We start from the raw sequence: 20,956 nt of genomic DNA, 5'->3' as shown, positions 1-20,956 counted from the left end.
TGAATGCTGCGGGTTGCGAACATCACGCACAGATCACATTCGCAACCCGGGCGCCCACTGTAATGGCTGGGGAAGAATGGGATGACATACAGTATCGGCTTATCTGCTAGGAGGAGGCCTGGATTATTCTCTTGCCAACACTTTGTTGTGATATTGAGAAAGTGGCACATATAGATCAGGCTTTGCATCCTCATCAGAGTCCATTCAGAGGTTGAAGCACAGAACCTCCCCACCTGAATGATTGCATAATGCAGCACAGCGTCAAAACAGCTCAGCTTCCACATTTGACTGAAGACGAGGGAGCATGGAACAAAGGTATTATTCCCCCACATTAAAACAACAAGGCAAGTAGAAAGCTAGAACATCAAGGAAGACAATCTTCTAGCCCAGCCCACTTCCTCTTGTGCTAGTTTTCTACCTGCAGTGAGGTTTTTTGTTTTGTTTTTTACTTGGGGTATTCAAACTGAGCTCTGTGTTCAGAAGCAAGGGTTATATCACACCATCTGATTTCACCATCTGCGCTGTCATTTTGGCTCCTAGTGGTGTCACTCAGCAGAATGTGCTGTGGAAGGTTTCAGAACTCTATGTATCCAGAAATAAAGGGAACAAGAATACCATAGTCATATCCAACTTAGCTGGAACTGTGCAGGTCTAAGATACTTTATGGGCAGAGCCTCAAAATAGAATATACTTGAACCTGGGTACAATCTTCTCTCTCCCTTTCTCTCATTCTCCTTGTTCTGTCTCTCAATCACTCTCTTGTTCTCTTGTTCCCCCTCTTTTCTTCCCCTTCTCATTTTCTCTCTCTCATTTGCTCATTCTCCCTCTGCTTTTCCCTCTTGTTCCCTTTGCCACACCATGCATTTAAAGCACAATCAGTGTACATTGAAGCACATGACCAAAGAATTCAGGAAACTAATTTGTTAAGGATGCCGGGAATTGTAGCTTGGTAGGGGGAACTACAGTTCCCAGGATTCTTTGGGGGAAGGTATGTGCTTTAAATTCCCTTTAAATGCATGGCACAGATGTGACACAACCCCTCTTTCTCTCTCTCCAGTCACATGATCTTTTGTTGTGTTGCCATCCCTTATCTCTGAGACGCGTCAGAACCTGGCATTCCAAAGGTTATGCTCCGGCTTGTTCAGTTGCTCCTGTCAGTGCTTAACCCTGCTTCCCGTCAGCCAAGGGAACGGGGCTCCTTGGACAACCTGTGAACATTTGTTTGCTCTCTGAACCCTGTTCAGAGCCAGAGGGAGAGAAGCACATGCCACACAGCCTGACCCAAAAAATACAGCTTCTGGGATTGTGGGGTGGCAATTTTACACATGCTCAACCCCTGCAGTGGTGTTTGGAGGTGGTTGCTGTTTAGATAGCAGTACAGGGTGACCCTGTGTTCTGCATTACAGAGGACAGCCCTCAATTTGAAGGAGTACACTACTTGAAAGCCTTCCTGGTCCAAGTTTGGTTCAAAGACGAAGAGTCTAAGAAGGGAGAGCAGGAGGGCCCTTGAAGATGACATCCATAACTTGTTGGCACCTGGGCAGCAGAAGGAGAAGATGCACACACACAGTTCACCTGTAGGCCACAGTCTTCCCCACTATGGTGTGATGTGCTGCATTTTGATTTAAACAACCTTGATGTTTTCCAGCCTTGCATCCATATCTATATACTGTATACAAGTTAGCAACATATTCAAACATTATGGACCCCGTATCCTATCCTCCCCTCTTTTTCTGCCACCGCATCCAGTTGTCACGTGCTTTACTTCACCATGGAGCAAGCCAGGCCTGCTGCCTTGGTTTGGTGGGTGTGGAGATCCTTGCTCATTCTGCTCAGAGAGGTCCTGGACGTTTGCCCCAAAGCCCTGCCCAGGTGGCACCGCTCCTTCCCCATTCCCAAATGCCATGTGGAAGGGTCAGCGGCAAAATTGGGGTGACCACAAACACAGTGTCTCTTATCAAGAGAACAGGAAGTTTCAAACTGGATGGGGGACCACGTGTTGAGATTCGTGCATTGCAGGGATTTGGACTAGATGATGCTTGTGGTCCCTTCCAACTCTACAATTCTACAATCTCTTAATACTTTTTTGGCAAGATGCCTTACACTGAGTATTGTCTACACTGGCTGGCAGCAGCTCGCCAGGGTTTCAGGCAAGAGTCTTTTCTCAGCCGTACCTGGATACACCAGGGGTCGATTCTGGAACCTCCTGCATGCAAAGCTACGGCCCTTTCATCAAGATTGTTTGGGAACACTCACTTGCTGAGGACACTTGGGCAACTGGTGGCGCTTAGGAGGTCCTTTGCCACGAATGGCTTCTCAAGGGCCCTTTCCCAGCTGCTACAATGACTCTCAGGCATAAGAGGATTGTAAATACCCATCAGGCAATAAGGCTGCCCAGGACAGAGTGCACTGCCAGGATGAAAACAGATTACCCGTGTTGGATCACTTTCCACTAAGTAGCTTCACAAAGATCATAATTATAGGTATCACCACAAGGCAGTCTAAAAGGACAGCTTAGTAGACTCTTGCCAGTAGAATCCAGCCACGTGTGCGATGAACATGGCAGCAGATTTTCCCACACCTGCGCAAGATAGGGCACTGCATGCATGCTTTTCCCATACCACATCTGTGGCTCTGCAGGCACATATGGTTAGAGAGAACAAACAAGCAGGTTAAACCTCCTTCTCTTTCTCTCACACGTGCACACCTCAGTCCTCCTTCGCAACCAACTGGTTGGACCATGGGGAATTTTGAAAGGGAGCTGCTGTTTGAGGCACGCTCCACAGGTCCACTCTCCCCACTTACTTTTTGCTGGCTGGGACTGATGGGAATTGTAGTCCACAACATCAGGAGTGCACTAGGCTGGCAAAGAGTCCTGGGAGCCAAAAAGGGATGCCTGAAAGAGGCAAGTTTGACCTCCGGACCCGAGGTTCACTGCCTCTGGTGTAGATAATACAGAGATAGATATGCAGGTCTAAGGCAGCTTCCATTGTTCCCATGAATGCTCAACAAATACATTCTCTGTAAGCAATTCCTGTCTTAACAGTCTAGAGGCAAAGCCTGAACAAAGCTCTGGGCTAGTGCCCATATATTTCAATGCACACTGTAACAACCGACTCTTGGGGCAGAATCATAAGGAAGTAAGCAAGCAGGTATTTGGGGCACTTCCAGAAAACAAGTTTGTTGATCATTCATCCTGATCATCTTTTTTATATATATAAATAATTTTATTAGTTTTCAATTGCAGGCCAGTAACAGCCTCATTATAACAACATCAATTTATAATACAAATATTAATACCAATTGTCCAACTACCAAGTTATATAATTTAGATAAAGTCTCCCCCATGTGCTAGATCTGATGATTTGATTATTTTCTTTATTTCTGCGTTCCAAAACTTACTGATTTCGATTACATTCCGATCATCGTAATAATTCCTTCTACAACAACTGCAATATTAATAACTTCTACTCGTGTTGACACATGAAATGTTTTCTAAAACTACAGGTGAGGAACTCAAACTATATCCTTGTTCTTCCTGTGTGTGGCAATTATTTTAAGGCACATTTCCCCCTACTATATGCATTTACGATTATAAACACTAGTGTTTCAGAAAGTGTGAATTTGATGAATTTGGCTTAAAATGCAAACTTAACTGAATTTCTCCCCCACCCCTATCTAATACTCCCTGTTAACAGTGGCATCGCAATGGGTGGGTGGGGGCGTTACGCCCCGGGTTCCCTGCCTGCGGGGGAGACAAGCCGCTTGCGGCGGTGCAAGCCACTGCCTTTGAAGGATCCTCCGTTTGCGGCTGCAAACCGCTAAGTACAGCGCATGTGCGGTGTCGCATGCATGCGCTATACGTAGAGATGCTACACATGTGCTGTATAGCAATTTGCCGCCGGTGCTGCTCCAGCATCATATGGACAGTACCGGGATCCCTCCGTCGGCGCTACAGCTGTGCTCGTGGCTGCAGCGGTGATGGAAGGATCCCAACACCGTCCATACAGCGCTGGAGTGGCGCTGGTGGCAAACCACTATACAGCACATGTGTGGCGTCACTTTGCACGGTGCATGTGTTGTACATAGCGACGCCGCACATGTACCCTATGTCGTGACACCCACCCCGGGTGTCTTGATGCCTTCCTCCGCCCCTGCCTGTTAAAGAATCTGCTTCTTTCTCCAAAGTCTTCACCCAGCCTGTTCATATCTCTCTCTCTCTCTCTCTCTCACTGTTGAAAAGGTCCTTGTTAGGCAACACATAGTCTGATGTGCCCTCTGCTGGCCATAATGAAGCTCTGCATCCTGAACCCCATCCTATGAGTGCTTCCAGATGTGATAAGGAAAGTGATGAAGAAATGCACTGGAAAGTGTGGGGTGACAATTCCTTGGCAAGACGTTTCCCTGCAGGTGAATCAGAATGAATGCTGAATAAGCAGCAGACACCGCCTAACCTCTCTACAAACTCTGTGCCAACATATCAGGATGAGCGTTCAATAAATAGGTTGCAACTCAGCAGGTGATCAGATGCAAAGACAGATAGGGCTTGTTGTCCCTTTCACACAGGGATGGGGAACCTTTGGCCACTCAGATGGCATTGGACTCCAACTCCCATCAACCTCTGCCTGCAGGGCCAGAGGGCAGGGATGGTGGGAGTTGGAGTCCAGCAAGAATTCCCACATAGCACACCTGGTCCATTTCTTAAAGTAGTCCTGACTGCTCTAAAAGCCAAAAATCCATGATTCTCTGCGTCCTGCACTTGGCAGCAATGGGCCAGTGGGCTTTTTCCATGACTGTGCCCAAGTTTTTTACTCCCTCCCTGCAGAGGCACACCCTGGGAAGTGAAGACTTTGTTTAAACAGGCCTACCTGCTAGGTTGACCGCTGTTGTCTTTTTACGGAGGTGTATTTACTGCTCTAAAGGGACGTGGGTGGCGCTGTGGATTAAACCACAGAGCCTAGGACTTGCCGATCGGAAGGTGGGCAGTTCGAATCCCCGCGACGGGGTGAGCTTCCGTTGCTTGGTTCTTGCTCCTGCCAACCTAGCAGCTCAAAAGCATGCCAGTGCAAGTAGATAAATATGTACCACTCCGGTGGGAAGGTAAATGGCGTTTCCGTGAGCTGCTCTGGTTCACCAGAAGCAGCTTAGTCATGCTGGCCACATGACCCGGAAGCTGTACGCCGGCTCCCTCGGCCAATAAAGCGAGATGAGCGCCGCAACCCCAGAGTTGGTCACGACTGGACCTAATGGTCAGGGGTCCCTTTACCTTTTTATTTACTGCTATATTTGAGTTGATGTTTGAATTGTGCTTTCACTGGCTTCTGACAGTTGTCTTCTATTGTATTGAGATGTCCTGGTGTTAGCCACCTTGAGTGCCTGGTGAAGAAAGCGGGGTGGAAATCTGATTGAACAAACAGGTATCAAGAGGTATTGCATTTAATCATATTGATTTCACTCAATATGAGCTTGAAAAGAACTGTATATTTAAAAGTGGTGTATGAATAAGAATGATGATAATATGCATTCTTGTAAATATAGCTTGCTTGGAGAGCTTCCTTGCAAAATTTGGACAAGTGCAAATTTTGCAAGATGGCTGTGTTTTGGTGCTTGTATTGTTTCAAAAAGTGCAAATTTAATAAACAGGAACTGAATTTAAATCCTCATCTCTTTTTATAGCTCAGGGTTTATCTGAGAGAGCTAAACCACACCCCGTAGATTAAGATCAGTGCTGCGCAACAGAAACGTAGGGGCTGCACATTCAGCCACACATTCACGCTAGGGCATGAACTAGCTTAGCATGTCATCCAAATCAGCCAGCTGGGCTGCTACCCTTCAGTCCCCCACATGGAGTTCTGCTCATTTCCTCCTCCTTCTTCCCAGCAGCACTGGTAGGGGGAAAAAATCCTCAGTCTAAAAGGGCACTTTTCCTGTGGTGACATCATGCTCCCTGTTGTCCTGGCAACATTCCCACTCCCATTTTACATAATCCAGCACTGAAATCCTAAACCTGGCCTTTGTCTCTGCTTACCATCCCCGCATGGGAGGGGCTCACACTTCTCTGCTGGCACAAGGTACACTGTTTGTGTCAGTGGCCTGTTGATTTCTCTCTTACTGCATGATGGTTCTTCTCCCCAGGTGGTTCCTGGCCAGGAATTCCTTCACTGGAGGTTTCTAAAAAGAGGTTGGATAGCCATATGTCAAGGAATATTTGTCTGTGATTCCTGCATTGCAGGGGGTTGGACTAGATGATCCCTGGGGTGCATTCCAACTCTACAATTATATGATTTGCTATCTGTCGTTGTCAGTTTTCGGCGAGCCACTTTGCACACAATGTGTTTGTAGGGAAAGGCATATATAAATATAAAGTGGCTATGACCAAGAAACTGAAACAGATTCAGCCTGCATTTACACTCTGCTAAACTGTCTTGCAACTGGGTGAAGACTTCAAGCATTCAGTGATCTCCTACATTTACTAACTTTAGAAATTATTGGGTGGGTGGGAATCTGGGATCCAGGATTTTTAGGTGATCTTTGCCCCCTGCAAACCCATAACAGTATCCTTTAAAATGTGGTGACTTCCTCTGCTTCAGTATTCCCATTTCTTGGGTGTCAGATGAGACTCTACTTTTGGAGTCATCCCTCCCACCAAAAAAGAAAAGAAAAAGATGTCACAACAATGCCAGTTCAATAGCGCTGAGGAAGGAAGCTAGAAGCCGCAGCTCTTCTATATTTGGACATGTCTGTTTGAGGTTGCGGCAGCTGCATTGCTTGGGTGAACATCAGCTCTTTAAGGCCAAGATGTGAGGCTAAGTTTGAATGTGAAACATCTTTTCATTGTCAAGGCTCAGCCCTGGAATGTGTAATAAGGAAAAATATACTTTTATTTATTCTATTCCACTTTTGAGCACATGCAAAGCACCCTTTGGGTTCTAAATGATCTTTGGCCATGCTGGCTAGCAATGTCTCAAGGGACACAGGTTTCCCATCTTTGCCTTATTATTTACTTATTAATTAATTTATTAAATTTATATCCTCCCCTTTTTCCCCCAAGGGGATCCCAGAGCAGAAAGCTTTATTTATTTATTTTAAAAAATACAGTTTAAGATAAAGTTTAAACATTTAACTTTATTTAAAAACAATAAAACACAGCAAAACATCTAAAATAAGTTTAAGAACAGATGTAACAATCTCATGTGTCTGGATAGGCCAACTGAAACAGAAAGGTTTACAGCTGGTATCTAGAAGAATACAGTGATGGTGCCTGGCTAATGTCAATAGGCAAGGAGTTTCTAAGCACAGGTGCTGCCACACTGCTGTTTTTTGTTGCATCAATTAAGTGTTTTAAATTTGTTGTTAGCCACCCTGAGCCCGGTTTTCTGAACCGGGAAGGGTGGGGTATAAATAAAAAATTATTTATATTTATATAAAGAAATGATTCCTTACAGATGTGGAATAGACATGGCGTGGCACTTGTCAAAGTTCAAACTCCACAGATTGAAGTGATTGAATTGGCACATACGGAGTAATGCAATCCCTTGAGTAAACTCGGAACAGCTTTTTAAAAGAAAGGATGGCCCATTTAATGGCTGAAACAAAGGCTTCCTCTTGCTCAGGTTGTATGAAGAACAAACAAGCAAAGCCCTTGGCCTGAACCACAGTCACTTGACATAAGCAGCCTTTTAATGCTTGAAAAGGCCTGTTCAGCCTCAGCTGACCAGCAAATTTTTAAGGGAGTGGGAGGCTGTACAGTACTTTGTAAGGTTGGCAAGGGAAGCAGCAACAGCAGTGACATGGGCACCACCACAGGCAACTCTGCCCCACCAAGCTCAGTCTGCCCTCAGTCAGCCAACCGCAACCTATCTGCCTTCCGACTTCCATCCTATCCAGGGGGTGGCCCTGCCTGTCAGCTTCCTGCTCCGCCTCAGCCTCAGTGCCCCCTTTGTAAAACTCAGCAGCGAGGAGGACAGGGACAAAAAAACGAGACTCAGCCTACTCTGCCTGCCTTTGGCTCTGGCTCCACCTAGGGATGAGCAAGTATGTCAACTTCGGTTTCTCATTTTTTCCAGCCTTAACTTCAGTTCTTCACATATCCGCACCATTGTGCAATCATAAAAGTCCTGATGAAAATTCACCAGCACTCGAGTGCAAAGTTGTTTCAATAGCACATTTTTGTTTGCAATTTTGCCTGATGCACACATTTCTGCAAAACAATCTCCTCAAATGTAACACTTTTATTGGTGTTATCTTCCAGAGGAGGCTGGTCCATCAGGGGTGCCCAGGACCCTGCCATAGAAGGTTTTCTGTGTCCGCTCTCCTTCATTCCGCCTTCCCATTTCCATTTCCAGGGACTGGAAATTGCACTCTGCCCAGATCTGTTTCTCTTCACCATCTGAAACCAGCCAATCTGCCCTTTGGAACTCCCAGCCCAGAGTCTCCAGGGCAGAAACGAGACACAGGCAGGCAGGGCCATTGAGCCTTTGGCTGGGGCAGCTCGTCCCTCTGAGGTGCCCCTTTTGCCTCCCCTGCCCCCCTCCCAGCACCTCCATTCCTGTCAGTCGAGCAGGAGAATTTACCTAGCATGTGAGAGGAACGAAGAATGTGGGGCCGGGACTATGGTCGCCTATAGCCAATCACAACGCAGGCTGTGAGCATGTGCAGTGCCGCTTCTTACCTGAGCAGCAAGTTCTCAGGAGGAGGCAGGCAGCCTTCCTGCTGCCCTCAGAGGAGCCTGCAGGGCTGCCAGTAGCATCACCCTGGCTTGTTTCTGAAAATAGTTGCCCATCATCATAGGGAATGTGTGGACTGTGGGTGAGCCCCAGTTGACAGGGTGACTTTAAAGCAATCCCTTGGATTTTAAGCATAATTTTTCCCCCCTTGGAGAAGGGGGAGGTGGGGAAATGTGTCTGGCACACGTGTCTGGCTTTCCCTTCTTTGTTCAGCTGCTCCTGCCCCGGTCGGGGCCCTGAAATTTTATTTTAGTGTTAAATCCCTGCCCCCATTTTTAGGTCGTGGGAATGGAGAGATGGATGGCACGTCCCCTGGCCTCTTCCTCATGGAGGTGATCTGGCCTGCTGTTACTGAAAGGGAGAAAGAATCTAGGGTGGGGGGGACAAGGGTGCCATTCCTAGTTGTGGTAAACAAAGGGTGACGGTGCTTTACAGTGAAAGTCTAACCAATGTCCATTCAGAAGTACCTAAGTCCTATTGAGTTCAGTGGGGCTTACTTAGTCCCAGGAAAGCGAGGCTAGGATTGTAGGCTTAATGATGAATAGCTGCTGGGTGGGAATCAGGACTGGATTTTAAAGAGTGGGAACCCATGTTTTAGACTAAAATTATTTCATCCCTTCCTCTCCTCCCTTGCTTTCCTCCTTGTCTGCCTCTTCCTGGAAGAATATAAATATAATTCTTAAAAATAATTATGCAAGGGCTGACTAGAGTTATTCAGCAGTATTATGAGAAATACTGCATCTTGCATATTCTCCATGGCTCTCTTAATGCATTAAAGTGCTGGCGTCAAAGGCATAGGGGCAGGGCTAGAAATAGGATAGCAACCCTACTTGCTGTTGCTCAGCCCATCCCCTTCCTTACCCTGTATAGGTTTGCCCCTGGGCCTCTAAAACACAGGTGGGGAACCTTTGTGTTTCCTAGAGTCCTTGCCTAGTCACTCCTGCTTCCTTTGACCTCTTTGGCACCCGGTAAATATGCATTGTGTGTAATTGGGCCTTCGGCAGCTAAGCCTGATGCAATAGTTAAAACAGAGTCAACCAATTCCCATCAGTCTCTCAAATCTGGCCCAGCTATCTTTATAAACTGCAGTACATTCCCTGGCCATTATAAGGGTGGTGCTGTGACACAAGGAATGCCAGGCTGGTGACTCCCTCTGCAAGCTGTCTCTGCAGTGTTCTGTGTAAGTCACCTGGACTGTCTACCTGAATCCTTGGTATGAGAGAAATTGGGATGAAGATTCTTATCCTCCCCTTTTTTTAGGTAAGCCTTTTTTCATGACTCCAAACTTGTCTCCCCTCCCCCAATTCAAAACTGCGAGCAAGCAGGCTAGAGAGAGATGTTTATTTTGTTTATTCCTTATTTATCAGTATTAAGTTTATATCCAACCTTCAAGGCTCTGAAGGTGGCACTCATTGGTCTCCTTTTCCCCATGCTATCCTCAACTTTGAGGTAGGTTAGGCTGCGTGAGTGGCCCAAGGTCACACAGTGAGCTTCCTGGCTGATTTTAACCCAGGTCTCCCAGGTCCTAGTCTGTTTAATATTCCTCTACCTTATTCCACAATCTGGGTAAAAAGATGTAGAAATGAATAAGATGAGAGAGGAGAACCATCTCCTACAGGTCTGGTAACTTCTGTTGTCCTATGTTAACAGTCCTGTGTAGCACCTTTAAGAATTATCCATTCAGGTTGCAATCCTGTACCTACTTATCAAGGAGCAATCCCCATGGGATTGAGTGGAGATTACTTATAGTTTATTTGGCATGAACTCACACTAGAAATTGTGACAGTAGGGCCCCCTTCTGAAACATGTTAAGAAGATATTTAAGTGCTAAATTTTAATAAAACCACAGTGTTTAAGGCCCAACTCCCTCCCCCCACCACCAAGGAAGAGGACAGGAAGAAAACCAGAACTGGTGGGATCTACACAAATTTTCTCCCAGCAGAGAAGCAACTGCAACAACAGGCATCCTTTCTGAATCAAAGTAAGATGCTTTTCAGTTTACTTAAGTAAAACTGTGATGCTCCAGTGTCCACTGTAGGGAGGAGGATGGGGAGAAAACTAGAACAACATGACCACCACCCCACTGAGACTTCCTGGCAGACACACTAGATCTACTGGGCACCAGCTGCCACTGGGGTAGACCACTGCGCTCAATTTTCTGGCAGTTTAGAGAATGCTACTGTTTGAGTCTAGCTTCCTCTGTTGCTGCTGGTCATCCCATACTGTGTAGCAGTCAGTTGCATGCATTAATTTTCATCTCATTGCCCTGGAGCCACAGGAAGACGTTAATAGAGCAGCACAGGACCCAGGAAGGGTAACAACAAGGGACGTGATGTAGAAAAAGTTGTAATAATTTCAAGAGCAAACGAAAGGATGATGAGGGCCAGGATTTAATCTATTGCATCGTTCAGCTCAACTTTGGAATATCATGTGGGAGCACCTGAGCTTCACAGATATGCTCAGGCTCCACGTGTGGCAGGAAGATTAGGCATGCCTAAATGCTTCGCTGGCTACCCATGAGCCTTACAGAATTGTAGATTTGGAAGGGACTCCGAGGGTCATCTAGTGCAACCCCCTGTGATGCATTTTGGGCATGGCATTGTCCCTTGGTAGAGAGGCAGTGGTTGATTTTGGTGCCCTTTTCATTTTGCTGCTTTGAAATAGGACTAAAACGTGACCTTGAAGAGTGCAGGATAGTGGTGGCTGAAGGGTGGGGGTGAGGAGGAGGCTACACCAAACAAACACTTCCATTATTTGATTCAAAGGGTGAGAACTTTGATATAAATATTTAACAGGATTGAATGGAAGAGTACAAGAGTGAAAAACTAGAGTAGCATTAGTAAAAAAAAATAACAACCTGTGTCTTAGAACACTTTCAGGTGCCCTTTAGTGCCAAAGCCTCCTCATTGCCTGCCGCAACCTCTGGCCATGCTGTAGCCTTTTGGTTGGACCGATGGCAACATCAACAACTGATGGTGTAGGAGGGAAAGGTCATGAGCTCATGGGACACTTATGTGAGACTCTCTGGTCTGGAAGATACTGGCTTTGACTCTTCTGCAGGGAAACAGCTGCAATCATCCAGATGCTGCTAGAGTGAGTGGCACAAGTGGCCCTCCTTCTGCAGGGATGTGCTGGGAAGTCCTTTTTCTGCCAAGGGCATTCAATGTATTTGAGCTCCTCTTTTGAAGGCAGCCAAGAACAGCTTGCAGCATCTCACAGAGGCCCTCTAATGGCATCCTGGAGGCACTCTCCTGTCGGGGGACCCTTGCAAGCTGCAGGAGCTGTGCCACAAGTTTGCCAAGCGCCTGGTAAGAACCCTTTCTCCTCTGGGCATTCCTTCTCCAACAGAGAGACAAAAAGGTGGAGCACAGTTGGCACACCAAGAGCAGACTACCGGTACATGGCATTTGACTTTGTTATCTTTGATTAGGCACCACAGCTCAGTGAGGGGGTTGGACGCCTTTGCTTATGACGTCCTTTCCCACTTCCACAGCAGGCAGGCTTCAGTGAGGAGCGCTACTGCCATGCTCATCGCTAATTGAAACAGTGGATAGCCAACAGGCAAGATCTCCCTCCATAGTTTCATGGTTTGTCCTGAAGATGTATAATTGCAGGCAGAGGCGTACCTATGGGTTGATCAGGTTGTCCCCTGCCCAGGGTGCAGGCGGGCGGAGCAAAAATCGCACCTCTCAGTGCCACACTAGAGGAATCCAGGCACTGGTGCTGGCCATCACAGCAGCCCTGCGAAGCTCCCTTCCCAGACGCTGCTGCTTGGCCCTGTGTCCTCCTAGCATGGCCACTTCTCCTTGCCCTCCTGCAGGCAATGCTCTTAATTTACCACAGCCGAGTCACTTTTCCTTGGTTTCTTTCCCACCTTGACCAATTTCCAGCACATGCTGCTGCATATTTACCCCAGAGGTTTACTCCATATTTACCCCAGTGGGCAAAGGCCATTGACTTAAGCAAGGCTTACTTTTCCAAGTAAAGCACAACTTTTCTGCCAGCACCTTGTTGGAAGTAATGAAAAGGCAAATGAGGTATTGTCAGAGGTTCCTGCCTCTGGTGTGGCAGATTTAGGCTGCAGTCCTGTGTACCCACTTTCCTGGGAGCAAGCCCCATTGGACTCAGTGGGATTTACTTTTCAGTAGACATAAGATTATGCTGTTAAACACTCAGTTTAAGTGTCATTTGTAATTGCTGAATTACATCATGGTGGTTTTTTCCTGGAGATTGGGGTGGGGGCACCAGGACATCTCTTTGGCAAGGGCGCAAGGGATGGGGAGATAGGGAAATGGTTTCACCTGGAGAGGGCTAAAGTAAAATTCCTTAGGGATCCCGTAAATGGGAGGGAAATATCACTCTTGCCGTTAGACCAAACAGACCACTTGCAGGTGGCTTTTGAAATCTGGCAGGCATCTGGACCCTGCAGTGAACTCAGCTGGGAGTGAAGTTTGGAACTGCGGTGGAAAGTGGGAGCAACAGCGACTACACGGAAACTGTTCACTGATTCATTTAGGTGCACTGGGATCCTAGCTGACACTGGAGTAATGGAGACGGAATGTTTAAAGAAAAAGAAGAGGAAGAACAGCTTGTCACGAGAATCACACCCATGTCCCCTTTTCTTGGTATATGCTTTGTACCACAAAATGACATTATTACAATTACAGTGGTACCTCGGGTTAAGTACTTAATTCATTCCAGAGGTCTGTTCTTAACCTGAAACTGTTCTTAACCTGAAGCACCACTTTAGCTAATGGGGTCTCCTGCTGCTGCCGCGCCTCCAGAGCACAATTTCTGTTCTCATCCTGAAGCAAAGTTCTTAACCCAAGGTACTATTTCTGGGTTAGCGGAGTCTGTAACCTGAAGCGTATGTAACCCGAGGTACCACTGTAGTTATTTCTAAGAAATCCATCAGCTTTCCAACACAGTTTTAAAATTTAAAATTGGACAATTTGTTCGCACATTGTAGCTTAATTTAGGTTTAAAAAAAAAGCTTTAGCAGTCTTGGTGACATAAAAAGCTTTAAAAAAACAGTCTGAATGGGTTGTCATCTGAGAATGCAATCCAGAAACACCTTTAGAAAACAATGAAGTTTTGTCACCTTACACAATGCAGATTTCTGGTCTGGCCCAAGGACTATATAGATGCAGGGGTGCCAACTTGGCTCCCCAACTGTGGGTGCCGAGCACGCTTGCCGCAACATCATGCTGAGACGCCATTTTGTTGTGGCGCGTGTGTGCCATAAAGGAAATTGGGCCTGCACAGGCCTAGTTTCTTTCATGGCACCTTTTCCCTAGGGGCCCCACTGCCTTACCATGAAACTGCATCTGCCAAGGGACCTCAGAGGCCCCACGATGGAAGCCCTACCCCCAGGGATGCACAGGTGGGGGGTGCGTGGCACGTGGCAGGGGAGTGGCAGTGGCACACAGTGTGGGTGGGATGTGGAGGCTTGTGTACCCACAACAAAAAAATTGTGGGTGCCCCCAAACATGGCGCCACTGTCTAGATTGCTGGTTGATGGGGCTGGAAAGGAATCTTACCATGTTCGCACTTGGCTTAAGCAATGTGGATTGTTTGCCTTCCCTACAGCAATGGATTGCTCTATGGCACCCATGTAAACCCTTTAAGCAATAAAGCTTGTAAAAACTAAACTTCTCTCTTAGTGAAAACCCCCCCCCCCATTTGTTTCTAAGGATTTTCATGGATGTTGTTTCACTTGCCTCCTGATCTAGCAGGCAGGGCTTCCATGTCCTCTTGCAGCGTTCTTTGCCTCTTTGCATGCTTAGCAAAAGCAATGGGCTGGTGGGCTGGTGGGCTGGTGGGCTGGGGCCAAAATCCATCACGTTATTTAATGTTCACACAAGGGATGCTTTGCATAGCCAGAAGATATGATTTAATGTCCACTAAGAAGCTCATCACATCTTTGAGGATTAAATTTCTGAAGGGTTGAAATGGCCAGCTCAGGTTAACTATGATCTATTAATTAAAAAACAAATTAAAAATCCAACTGCCATCAACTCACAGAAACAGGGTGTGAAGGAGCAGAGATGGGGAACCACATATATACTGAGTGATCTGTGGTTCACAACTAAGTATGGGTGTGTGCGCTTTTGGTAGACCTTCCGCTTGATCCTTTGGCACCTGAGTCCACAATGTGAACCCTGCAGCTCCTCAGACCATAATGCTAAAGTCAGCATGTGACCAGCAAGCCCTGGTTGAATTCGGTGTTATCTCCCTAAATGCAGAATGCGACAGTGGGGAGCCTGAGGTACCCAGGCTCAGGGGCAATTAAGACCTTGATTCCCCCAGGTTGCCAGAAGCAGAAGACACCTGCGAACATCTGTGTGCCTTATTCTGAGTCACACTGCTGGCTCATTCAGGGCAGCACTCTCAACTTCTGGTGAGCAACAGCTCCCCAAGGCCCACAAGGAAGATCTTTCCAAGCTCTGCTGCCCAACATCCCTTTATATCTTGGGACTGACGTGGGGCCTTCTAGAGACCAACCATGTAGGGTAGAGCTATACAGTGATTGTCTTATATAAAAAAGATTTTGGCAAGTGCTATTTGTCATTCCTGCAGGGTGAGAAAAGATACCCCTTCAACATTCCCTCTTCTATACAGTACAAATGTGAATAGTACAGGAATCCCCACTCCCTATTGCCACTGGACACTTCATATCATGTGTTAGTAAATTCCACAAGTTAATTACTGTATTTTTTGCTCTATAGGACGCACTTTTTCCCCTCCAAAAATTGAGGGGAAATGTGTGTGCGTCCTATGGAGCGAATGCAGGCTCCTTGGCTTCAGCGATAGCAACGCTAAGCCTCCGAAACGCAGAGGGAGCACTCCCTCCATGCTCCAAAGGCTTCGCATTGCTTTCGCTGAAGCCTGGAGAGTGAGAGGCGTCGGTGTGCACCGACCCCTCTCGCTCTCTAGGCTTCAGGGATAGCCGTGTGCAGCCCCTTCGGCAGGGAGAGGTTGCGTGGGGCTAAAGAGGAAGCCAAAACAGTGAGCGGGATCCATCCTGCTGGCTGCCTTGGCGTGTGCCATAGCCACACACAACCCCTCCGGCAGGGAGAGGTTGCGAGCATTCTGTACGCTGCTCTTTGGGGCTGGGGGGAAATAAGATTTTTTTCTTGATCCCCCCCCCCCTAAAAACTGGGTGCGCCCTATGGTCCGGTGCGCCCTATGGAGAGAAAAATACGGTATGCTGCTGAAATGGAAATCGTGGCCAGGGATGGGTTGTTGTTGTGTGTGTTTTTTGTGTGTGTGTGTGTGTGTGTTTGCTGTTTCTGTGCTCTATTGGCCACCACTGGAAATGCTGAACTAGATGGACCTTTGGCCTTGTCCAGCAGGACTCGTGTTGAACCATTTATTTAGAATTTTTACTGTTTTTCACAATTCGTTCTGCTTCTGCCACTCCCAGGAGGGGCAAAGAGTTCTACAGGTTACTGAAACCCCTGCCTCTTGACTAGATTTCCTCCCTCCCCATTTCTTTTCCTTTTTTGCCATATCTTTTACACTGTCAGGGCTCATCCATGTTGGTTTCTGCTTTCTTCTCTGTGCAGCGAAGTGCTTGTCACGAGACAGGGGTTTACATTCCACAGAGTCTGTACTGTTGGAGGTTTTCCCACGGGAACGGGAGACTGGATATGACGTACACTGGTTTCCTGTTTTTCACTGCTCTTTGCAGTTTCAGTTTGTGATTCTCTCCGTGCTTTAGAGGAGAGATGACGCTTTCTCTGCTCCGGCAGAGGGAAAATGTTTTTCTGTAACATACCAGCTTTGAACTGTAAATAAAGTAGTATAGAGTATGTTGGCACATACTTCTCATCATTCCGCTGTGCACTGGACACTGCTTATCCCCAACATTTGGTTATGGGCCCAGAAAAACGCAGTGTTTTGAGGATGGACTTCAGAAGTCGGGCTCCTGGCAAAGGAACAAAGGAGCAAGAAACGGAGAGCCGGCAAAGGATCGGAACAGCGGCAGAGGCACGGATCGCACGGTATCTGCTCTGCGCGTCAAAATGATTGATGAAGGTATGTGCTACTGCTCCGGGCAGCCTGCCAGCTTCTAATTAATGGCTTTATGGCTGGACTTTGAACTTTTAATAGCCAGTTTTTGCCATGGCACAGGCAAAAGGCTAAAAGGGAACAATTTCCTATGCTGGGGGAAATCGAAAGTAACTTTTACAAATGCTGCAGTTTCAAAGCAGCTGCAGATGTGACGCAGCAAGAATTAAAGGGCAACATAGAGAAAGCACTTGGGGACTTTCGCTTATGAACTTGCTTTTGGAATGCAGTTTGAAGCAGCTGCAGATAAGCAAAGAGGCTCAGGCTCACAAGCAGAGGCTGTTTTGATTTTGCTTTTGGATTGAAGCAGCTGTACACAAACACAGCATGTATAAAGCAGTCTGATTTAAAGCAGCAGAGATGATGCAGGAGGCAAATGCCAGAGTCATGATGGCTAGCTGCAGAAGGCTGGATGAAGCAAGTGGGGAATTTGATACCACTGGTCAGCCAAATGCTCAACTCACAGTAGCTTGTGATACTGCCATGATTCAGAATGAAGCAGATCGGCGGGGTGCTAGCTGCATCAACAAGGGGGAGACTTCACAGTCGTCATCCCATAGTGCAGTGGAACCACCAGATGGCGCCAAAGCTTTGAAGGCAGTGAAATGCTACTCGTGTGGACGTCTAGGCCATATGAAGAGGGAATGCAAAAATCCCAGGGCCAAGACAGAGCAGCGCAGCGAAAGCTCATCGCGTGGAAAAGGCCAGAGCAAAGGCAAAGGTCCGGTGTCCAGGACAACGCAGCACAAGGCAATGGTCTCACGCTACGCTCCAAAGGTTACAAAGGTTGCAGAGGTTGCAGAGGTCCAGAAGACGTCTAGATCTTTCTTCGTTGTTGATTCAGCGGCGACGCACCACATGTGCAACGATAAGCGACTGTTCGTGTCTTTTACACCGCAGGAAGGTGCGATTCACCAGGCGGATGGCCACACTATCCCCAGTAAAGGCTACGGAACTGTTGTTCTTCACAGTTTGGACTTATCGATACAGGATGTTCTTTGTGTGCCGGATGCGAAACATAATTTGCTCAGCGTTGGACAGCTGATTGAGAAGAAGATTGACGTTTCCTTTAAAAACAATAGATGCATCATCACCAAGAAAAATGATTATCAATTATATGCTGAATTTGTTGGTCGTTTGTTTGTTTTGTATTATGATGATGTTGTGCAGGATGACACTTGTTGCATTGCAGGTTCTAACAAAAGTTTGCATGCAGAATGTATTCACGATTTTCACAGGAAATTTGGTCATTTGCATTTTGCGGCAGTATCTAAAATGCCTGCCTTGGTTGAAGGTATGACTATTAAACCCTGCAGGTACCACATGAAGTGCAAGGCATGCGCAGCAAACAAGGTGAAAATGGCTGCGAAAGGTAAGGTGTCTAGTAGGCAAGCTACAGAACCATACCAAATTTTTCATGCTGATTTGGTTGGACCACTAGCGCCCTCTTTGGGTGGAAATAGGTACTTCATGGTTCTCCTTGATGCATTTTCAGGTATATTTTTGTGTACAATCTCAAGCAGAAATCAGAGGCTTTTCCTAGGTTCAAGGAATTCTGTGCTTGGTTGGGAAATGTGCATGGTAAGAAGATAAAGATTCTTTTCACTGACCGGGGGGGAGAATTCACTTCTCAGCAGTTTGAAGCTTTTCTGGCTGAGAAAGGAATTCAACACGATTTGTCTAGTCCTCGCTCGCCATGGCAGAATGGACTTGCGGAACGAGCAAATCAAACATTGCTTCAAGGGTTAAAAACCTTGCTGCATGATGCAAATCTTCCAGAGAGTTATTGGGCCGAAGCTCTCTCATGTTTCACTTACAGTTATAATCGCAGGTTATCTTCAGCGATTGGTTGTACCCCCTATGAGAAGATGTTTGGCAAGAAGCCATACATCAAACACATGAAAATTTTTGGTTCGGACATGTGGGTTCACTCACCACAAAACTCCAAGTTAGACAAGCGTGGTTTGCATGGTATCTTTCTAGGTTATCAGAAAGGGTCTTACAGAATAATGATGACTGACTCTAAGGAAATTAAGCTCACAAGAAGTGTTGAGTACAATGCCAAGTGGGGGGAGAATGTGGGAATTTTCCAATGTTATCCTGATGACAGTGATGAGACTGAGGATAGTCAAAAGCAACCGCAACAACCCACACCCACTGATGAAGGTTCTGATTCTGAGTCTGAAACTGAATCGGGTGATTCAGAGGATTTCAAGAGTGCGAAAGCCTCTATGCGACCCTCTGAAAGCTCTGATCAAGAATTGGAGGAACCGTTGTTCACAATAGGTCACTTTTCTCCTAAGAAGGAAGAGGAGAGTGTTGAAGACTTGAGGCTAATTCGCAGATCACAGAGAGCCACAAAAGGCAGACCTCCAAAGAGATTTGCTGATGAATTTGCTAAGATAGCAGTGACAGCTGTTAAAAGCTCCAAGAAGGTTTTTGAACCTTCAAGTTTCCAAGAAATCCAGGATTTGGATTCAAAGGAAGCTGAGCCATGGTTAAATGCCATGAAGGCTGAGCTTGATTCCTTGGAAAGGAACAAAACATGGGAACTTGTTCCAGTAGTTCCAGGAATGAAGTTGCTTGGAAGCAAATGGGTCTTCAAAGCGAAGACTGATCAAAATGGCAAGATAGTCAGACACAAAGCCAGATTGGTAGCCAGAGGTTTTGCACAGGTAACAGGTGAAGACTATCATGAGACCTACTCACCTACTGTGAGGTATGAGAGCATTAGGCTTATGCTCAAGCTAGCTGCAGAAGAAAATCTACACATTAGTCACCATGATGTAAATACAGCTTTTCTGTACGGATCTCTAAATGAATCACTTTATATGCTTCCACCTGATGGCGTACAGATAAAACAGGGATTTGTTTGTGCTCTGAAAAAGTCCCTTTATGGTCTCAAACTAAGTGCACGGTGTTGGCACACAAAACTCACTGAAGTATTGTTTTCTCTAGGTTTTAAGCAAGGGAAAGCTGATCCATGTGTATTTGTCAAAGAGGAGGGGCAAAAGAAACTGTATTGTTTGTTTTATGTTGATGATCTTTTATTCTTTTGGAAAGATGTCACAATGTACAATAACGCCCTAGCTCAACTGAAAGAGCACTTTGACATGAAAGATCTTGGTGAGGTAAACAACTACCTATCTCTGGAAATAGAAAGAGATCAAGATGGTAACATTCTAGTACACCAGTCACGGAAAATTGCTGATGTGTTAAGCAAACTAAACCTGATGGATGCTAACCCTGTAGACACACCGATGATAACAGGTTATCAGGTAGATGACAGTGAAGAAGCATTTTCTGACACTACACTGTACAGAAGTGTGCTAGGCAAGCTAAACTTCATTGCCAGATGTTCAAGACCAGACATTGCTGTTAGCTGTAATTTGCTAAGCAGACAAGTCAACAATCCTACTGTTAAGGATTGGAAAGCTCTGAAACGCATAGCGCGGTATTTGAAAGGCACTATGCATTACAGACTGAGATTTAACAATCAGAAGTCTGGTGGTCTTGAGATATTTGCAGATGCAAGTTTTGGAAGTGACACTACAGACAGGAAAAGTACGTCTGGAGTTTGCTATATGTACAATCAGGGTCTATTTGATTGGTCATGCAAGAAGCAAACAACAGTTAGCTTAAGTACTTGTGAAGCTGAACTGAATGCACTGTCTTATTCACTTAAGGATTGTGAATGGTTGTTACAATTGTGCAAAGACATGAAAATTCCTGTCAAATGTCCAATCCAGGTTTACCAGGACAACAAAGCATGTTTGGCTTTGCTGAATTCTGAAGGTTGTAAGCAAAGCACGAAGCACTTGCAATTGAAGTTGCAACATGCTAGGGAACGTATTCAGAAGGGACTCGTAACGGTGTCCTATATGCCAGGTAATGAAATTCCTGCTGATGTATTGTCCAAGATTGTATCAAGGGATCAACACTGTACCTATGTGCAGAAGTTGGGTTTGTACTGATATTGTACGAACACGCTGCCCAGAGATGTTCACAGAAAGGGGGAGGATGTTGGTTTCTGCTTTCTTCTCTGTGCAGCGAAGGGCTTGTCACAAGACAATGTTTACATTCCACAGGATGTACTGTTGGGTTTTCTCACGGGAAAGCAGACTGGATGTGACGTACACTGGTTTCCTGTTTTTCAC

General features: G+C 46.3%; 1 long non-coding RNA gene across 1 annotated transcript; it reads left to right on the top strand.

Moving 5' to 3' along the window:
• The first annotated feature begins 99 nt into the window (after positions 1 to 99).
• Positions 100 to 14,834, top strand: LOC309375667. Its single transcript, XR_014170988.1, has 3 exons — positions 100 to 315; positions 10,576 to 12,034; positions 13,243 to 14,834. It is a non-coding gene; the product is annotated as an uncharacterized lncRNA (long non-coding RNA).
• The last annotated feature ends 6,122 nt before the right edge of the window (positions 14,835 to 20,956 follow it).

This window comes from Podarcis melisellensis (assembly GCF_964234715.1).
Source record: "Podarcis melisellensis genome assembly, chromosome: 8".
Lineage (NCBI taxonomy): Eukaryota > Metazoa > Chordata > Lepidosauria > Squamata > Lacertidae > Podarcis > Podarcis melisellensis.
This window is presented reverse-complemented; position numbering and strand designations above follow the sequence as displayed.